Genomic DNA, 7067 nt, shown 5'->3' with positions numbered 1-7067 from the left:
TGTTAAAGGAGTTAGTAAAGTGAAAGGCCAGTGACTGAGTAGCTAAGGAAGAATATCGAGGTTTCGCATATCAAGGTGATACAGAGCAAAGCGTACTGAATGATCATAGTAGATCCCAAACTCAGCAAGGCCAGTGATCTCCACCTTTTAGATGAAGGGCATTCTCTGTTGTGTGTCTCCCAGAACTCTGCAAGGATCATGCTAACTGAGCCTCGCTGAGATGTTGCCTCAATTGTTTCTAGAACAATAAAGCTATGACATGGTCACTCAGAATCTGCTTTATCTCATTTTTTGTGTGTGTTTTTTTGTGTTTTTTGTTTGTTTGTTTGTTTTGAGACAGGGTCTCAGTATATAGCCCAGGCTAGCCTTGAACTCACAGTGATTCTTCTGCCTCAGCCTCCTAAGTGCTGGGATTACAGGTATGTACTACCACACCTGGTTTATCTGCTTTTTTAAAAGGGCAACTTTCTACTTTCTCAGAATCTAGTAGATTATTGACTATCCTACTTAAAAAGCATTTCCTATCATTCCAGAATTTTCAGAACAGACCCTATAGCAAAAAAAAAAAACAGACTTTAGGCAAGCTTTTCTAGAACTGACCCGGATTATATGTGTTATCGTCTTGCGAAGAATTTCCTTAGGACAGTATCATATTACCATATTTGTATCTTCCTTTAAAAATTCCTTAAACAGGCCAGGGACATAGCTCAGCAGTGCAAGTGCAAGGTCTGAGTTCAATTTCCAGTGCCAAAAAAAGAAAAACAAATTCCTTAAACAGATACCAATTGTGGGCTAAGTTATACAAACTCCGTTTGTATGTGTTTTGTTTGATATTGTTTTTTGGCTATTTTTACCTACCCAGAACTGAAACTCACAACTATTGAGAGAATTGGAATCCATAAGAATCTTTTTCTTGAAAGGTGAGAGATTATGTACAAGAGAAGTATGTACTGCATCTTCTTGATTTTTTAGTTTCCCTTTAATAACTCAATATTACCTTTATATGAACCAGATATGGCATTTTATGGCATTATGTCACTTATGTGAAAAACAGACTGAAAAGTAAAGACTATAAATGAACTTAGCTGTGTTGTTTTGGTTTTTTGTTTTGTTTTGTTTTGTTTTGTTGTCTTTTTGAGACAGGGTCTCGCTATGCAGTTCAGGCTGGCCACGAACTCACAACGATCCTCCTGCCTCAACCTCCCAAGTGCTAGGATTACAGGCATGTGCCACCATGCCCAGCTGAATTCAGTTGTAAGATTGTTAAAACTCTTATCATTATGGGAGCCTCCAGGGCTGGAGATACAGCTCAGCAGGCACAAGTGCCTGGCTGGCAAGCATTAAGGTCCTCAGTTAATTCCCGGTACTTAAAAAAAAAAAAAAGGCAGCCTCCAACGCTTAACCACCTTTTATAGTTCCTTGTGCTACACAATAGAGCAAATTAGTTAGCTAAGTCTAAAGGCATTAGTTTTGTAATACTTTGATAACATCATGAAGAACTTTCATTGCTTGCCGTTAGGTATTTTGAGGGCTTTTCTTGTGAAAATAACTGCAGTAGATTAAGTGTTTTCTAAGAGTTGCTTCATCGCTTCTCGGCCTTTTGGCTAAGGTCAAGTGTAGTATCTAATAGTCGCTTCATAAATTTTTCTAGGCTAGCACAGTCACAGTGTTCAGGGGCAAACCTTTGGAGTCACACTGCTTCCTGTTATTATTTCTCCTGAGCTACAGTGCTGGGCCACACAAACAACCTAAGTTTTGGGGCTTTCGGAGAATGAGCGTCAGGACCCTTACAAGTATTTTTACTGAGAGAGACCGTTTTTATGGTGGAAAACATTTACTCATTACACTGTTCTCACACCAAGCACTTGCACAACTTTAGTACCAGAAATTACTTCTCTTAAGCAACTAGTTTGTTTTATAACCTTGTGGGGATCCTCAGTTATGTAATTGAATGTGCTTCCTGTCATTGTTGTGTTCCTAGTTTAAAAGCTCAGATCCTTACTTATAGCAAGCGCTCAATTATGTGTGTTTTTTTGTTTTTGTTTTTGTTTTTTTTGCGGTACCGGGAATTGAATTCACAACCTTGTGCTTGCCAGGCAGGTGCTGTGCCGCTGAGCTAAATCCCCAGCCCCAAGCACTCAATTGTGTTGGGTACATTTTGTGAATTTATTTTCCCCCCAGTTTATATTTTGCCTACTCTTAGTTTCACTTTGGCCCATTGTCCTGCTTCCTTTATATCTTGTTATACAGCATACATTTTATAAGTAACCTTAAAGCTTTTTGATCAGAAGGAAGAAAAGATATAAGACATGATTATTCATGACTACAAGTCATAAAGATTAGTTTTGTGATTAGATAAGAAATAGCCCCAGATATCCCAATCTGAAGATTATGTGATTCCCTTTATCTCCACAATTACATGTATATTTTCCTTAGTTTACTATGACTATAGATGTGTGTAAATTTATATGAGTAAGCCGGGTGTGGTGATGCACACCTGTAATCCCAGCACTCTGGAGGCTGAGGCAGAGGATTGCAGTGAGTTCAGGGCCAGCCTAGACTACAAGGTGAGCTCAAGGCCAGCTTGAACTGCATAATCTCAAAAAGACAAAAGAAGAAATTGTATGAGTAAGAGCTTCATTAGAAAAAGACAAAATGATGAGTAAAGCCGCATAAGTCAGGGTGTGACAGGAAGAAAAACATGCGAGCCGAAACAGGCCGAGTGAAAGAGAAGGACCGTTCTGGAAGGTTGCAAGAGTGGGTAAATTGGGAATTGAGAAATACTAATTCAAAGAAACTTCTGCCTGGGAAGCATCAAGGATATGACTACTTCTTTCAGGGGTTGGCTGAACGACTGATTTTGTTGACGGCTTACCGCTAAGCGTCATGGTAATAGCTACAGAGATAGCAAAGGGCAGGTAAGGTCTAGTGGAGCAGAGTCCTGGGTGACTCTGGATGGCAAACAGAAAACACATTGTTTCCTCAGTGCTCAGGGAGGCTTACAAGGGATTTGAGGCGCACTGAGGGGAGCAGGTGAGACGGTTTGGGATTAGAGGAGATAAAATGTGGAGGAGAAAGAGAACACAAGCAGGAGGAGAAGCCACACTTCTCAGGGAGTTAGGAGAGAGCTGAGATCTGACAATACGCCGAGGGTCCAGAGCAGTAGAAACCCCATCCGCCCAGCACTTAGCCAAGGCCTGGGGCTTTGTGTGTGCTCAAAACTGGGTTGGCTGAGTTTGGCTGGACCAAACTAATGTCTGCATCTGCACTGTTGTATTGCTAACGTGCCTGTACTTACGTCCTGATGTGGCTGTCACAGCAGCACAGCTTTTCCTTCGGGTCGAATGAGTCTGCTTTGGAATTGATTCCCTGTAGAGGAGAGGAAAGAGATGCGTGGGGCTACCACTGTGGGTTCAGCACCCCTTGGGTTGTTCCTCCTGCAGCATGGCATGTACCCTAGGAGATCTTTCCTGCTGTCCTCTACCTTCTACCTGCTCAGATAATTCTTCATTGTCTAGGTCTCAGCCTGTTACCTGTTGGAGAAGGTTAGGTCCATATACAGTGCTTAACTCTACATATGTAAAAGATTCTGGTTGCTGTACCCATAGCCCTCCTAGGTTAAAAAACCAGTGTGAAATAAAGATTTTTAAACAATGTAAAATAAGATGTATACATTACTATTTTTTCTTTTTTTGAGACAAGGTCTTGCTATGTAGTTCAGGCTGGCCTTGAGCTCACTGTATATCCCAGGCTGGCCTCAGCGATCCTCCTGCCTCAGCCTCCCAAGTGCTGAGATCACAGGTATGCACCAACACACCTGGCAATTTTTTTTTTAATTTCAAGAAAGAAGCTGGGGGTGGTGGCACATGCCTATAATCCTAGCACTCGGGTGGCTGAGACAGAAGGATCCTTGCGAGTTCGAGGCCAGCCTGGGCTACAAAGTGAGCTCAAGGCCAGCCTGAACTGTATAGTGAGACCATGTGCCAAAAAGACCTAAATGAATAAATAAATAAATAAATAAATAAATTTCAAGAAAGGATCTTGTTCAGTCACTAAATTATTCAGGATCGGCTGGAACTTGCTGTCCTCCTGCCTTATCCCCCGAGAGTGCTGGAACTATAGACAAGTGTTACCACCTCTAGCTTTTTCTAGATTTTCTTCCAATTCAAATGCTTTCTCTCTTACGCATGCTGTCCGTGCTCTCTGTCATCTTTTCTGAGCCTTTCTTTGCTAGTGCCTCAGGCAAGTGCTGAGGCAATGGACTATTCTGCACTTTCCACTGGTAGGCGTTCCCACAGTGCCCCATATCTCCAAATACTTACTACACACACTGGTAATCGTGTAATTGTTTGCTGGGAGCTCTTTAATGTCTGTCTTCCCCTTGAGACTGTTCTAAAGGGCAGCAACTCTGAAATTCATCAAGAGCTCAAATATTTGTTGGCTTGACTAATGACAAAAAGTAAACACATTTTGTGACCAGGGGAGAAATTAAGGGTTCTTCTAGATCAATAAATGGGACCTTTAATACTATAAAGGGGATAAAAGAAGACAAGAAGACCAAATGAAATAAGAAGTGTTTTCTTGCACAGCATTATCAAAGATTTAAAAAACTACTTGATGATGCATGTACTTCCGGTGAGGTCAGTTCATTTCCTCTAGATAATTCCTAGTAAAATATAACACAAATCCATCATTATAACAAATCTGTGATTGACAACTTTGTGAAACCCATTCATAAAATCATAGTCAGCATCTGGCCCTCCAATGGAAGCATTCTCAAAGATGACCCTGGAGAAAAGCCCATACCAGGGCCGGGTGTGGTAGTACACTCCTGTAATCTCAGCACTCAGAAGGCTGAGACAGGAGGATCCTTGCGAGTTCAAGGCCAGCCTGGGCTGCAGAGTGAGTTCAAAGCCAGCCTGAACTGCATAAGGGAGACATAAGGGAGACCCTGTCTCAAAAAGACAAAAAGAGAAGAAAAAAAAAAAAAAAGAAAGAAAGAAAAGCCCATACCACAAGTACTGAAATCCACAGGCTACAAAACTCCAAGAAGACAACTAAAGAAGACAGCACAGGAGGCTCACACCCTGGTGACGCGGCAGGACCTCCTACAAACTCCTGAGGATAGTTTGTTGCTATGATGGCAATCATATCCTGTATGCTGTTTCAACTGCTGCCATTACAAAAACAAAAAGGAGGATATGTTGGGGACCACAAATTCACAATGGCTAATGGTGCATACTTCCCTGAGGGATAAATGAAAGTTTGGGATTATAGGTATCACCCTTTGGAGATTTCCCATTAACTCATTAGGGATGGGCCATCCTCTTCCACCCACTAAGACTAAACTAAGATTAAAACACACTCCAGGGCAGATCCTCCTTAGCATAAGATCATCTCCTGCCTCTTGAGTCATCCCAAGATTATCCTTTGCCAAGTCATCCACCTCTGAGTCTTCTGCTGACCTTGAATTTTTCACTAGCCCCTCCTATCACTGTATAAACCCAATAAATAGTGGCTGGCTTGGAGTGTCTCTGTCTCTGCCCATCCTGAGGCATTGACCTCCCAGCCCTGCTTTGTGTATTACTAAAACAATAAATAAAATAAAATCACAGCACTTTCCTAGCATCCAGAATATTAGACTCTGGCTTTCACCATCACCTCTGCCAGAATTTAATTGGGCCACAAATATTTGCTGAGCGTTTTGCAAATGATTCCCATTGTGCTAGGTACCCACATGAATATCCTCACAGACTATGCCCTTGGAAAGTTTACAGTTCAAGATCGATTGGTACTAGGTTACAGTTAGATAGGAACAAGAAGTTCTGATTGGCTATAGCACAGCAATATGACTACCGATAATAATGTCATGTAAATTTCTAAAAGGTAGAAAAAAGGCTTTTGAGAGCTTTCACTGTAAGAAGTGATGTTTGAGAAGATGGATATGTTTAACCTGATGTAAATATTACATGTCTATATATATTAAAACTATTCCATCAATAGTATGTTTTGTTTTTATGTATCCATTAAGTAATAAAAAGGTTATAGCTGGGCACTGTGGCACATACCTGTAATCCCAGCACTCAGGAGGCTGAGGCAGGAGGATCATTGCCAGTTTGAGACTAGCTTGGGCTAGAAAGTGAGCTCAAGGCCAGCTTGAACTGCACAGGGAGACCCTGTCACAAAAAGACAAAAAAGGCCAGGGATATAGCTCAGTGGCATAAGCGCCTGCCTGGCAAGCACAAGGTCCTGAGTTCAATTCCTGGCACAAAAAGAAAGTAAAAAAGGTTATAACTCAAGATCTAAAAAAAAGAGGGGGTGTGGGTTTTTCTCTGCGGGGCAGCGCGTGTGTGTGGCGCGCACGCTCTTGTGTTTTTTTTTCGTTGTCGGGGAGAAACCCCAATAAATATATAATTAAATAAAAATTAAAAAAGAGAAAAGTCTGAGGCAGTCCTCATAATTAGATCAATAACAGTAACAGTAATTTAATAATAATAATTAGATCAATAACAGTAACATAATTTTATGTGTGTACCTTGGATAAATGAAAATGTTACAGATGGAAATATTCTGGAAAATCCTAACCATATCCATGGAGGAAATCACAGATACATAAAATAAAGAAAGATTATAAGCAGATAAATTTAGGAATTTTTAGTTCTGTCATAGCCAACGGAAGATCCGTCTGTTCTCTGACCAGGTTCTTAGTTATCCAGCAGAAGCTGCATCCCTGGGCTAAGGCAGTGCTTCCTGAAGGTCAGCTCAGACACAACCAGTGACGTTGCCTGAAGAAACATCCTGTCTGCGCAAAAGGAGATTGCGCTTTGTCTACACAAAGCAGTGTTGTGGGTGTGTGTGTGTGTGTGTGTGTGTGTGTGTGTGTGTGTACGCTCGCATGCATGCGTATGTGTTGTTATGCTTGTCTCCAAGAAGATATGGAGAAGTTATGTGTATTTGTTCCATCGCTTAGCTCGCTTGATTTTTATCCAGTTATGAACAAGGGCAAAATTGTAGGTTCAACCTCCATAGGTGATTCTTAGCTTTACACAGGAAAATCTCTGTCCTGT

At 41.3% G+C, this 7067-nt stretch overlaps 1 long non-coding RNA gene across 1 annotated transcript; it reads left to right on the top strand.

The window, feature by feature from the left end:
* Positions 1-377: 377 nt before the first annotated feature.
* On the top strand, positions 378-6837 carry LOC106148359. Its single transcript, XR_001233717.1, has 3 exons — positions 378-419; positions 863-920; positions 6701-6837. It is a non-coding gene; the product is annotated as an uncharacterized LOC106148359 (long non-coding RNA).
* Positions 6838-7067: the final 230 nt, after the last annotated feature.

Source organism: Chinchilla lanigera, unplaced genomic scaffold (assembly GCF_000276665.1).
Source record: "Chinchilla lanigera isolate Chin_1 unplaced genomic scaffold, ChiLan1.0 scaffold00019, whole genome shotgun sequence".
Taxonomy (NCBI): domain Eukaryota; kingdom Metazoa; phylum Chordata; class Mammalia; order Rodentia; family Chinchillidae; genus Chinchilla; species Chinchilla lanigera.
The sequence above is the reverse complement of the archived record's forward strand: the minus strand, read 5'-3'. Positions and strand labels throughout refer to the sequence as shown.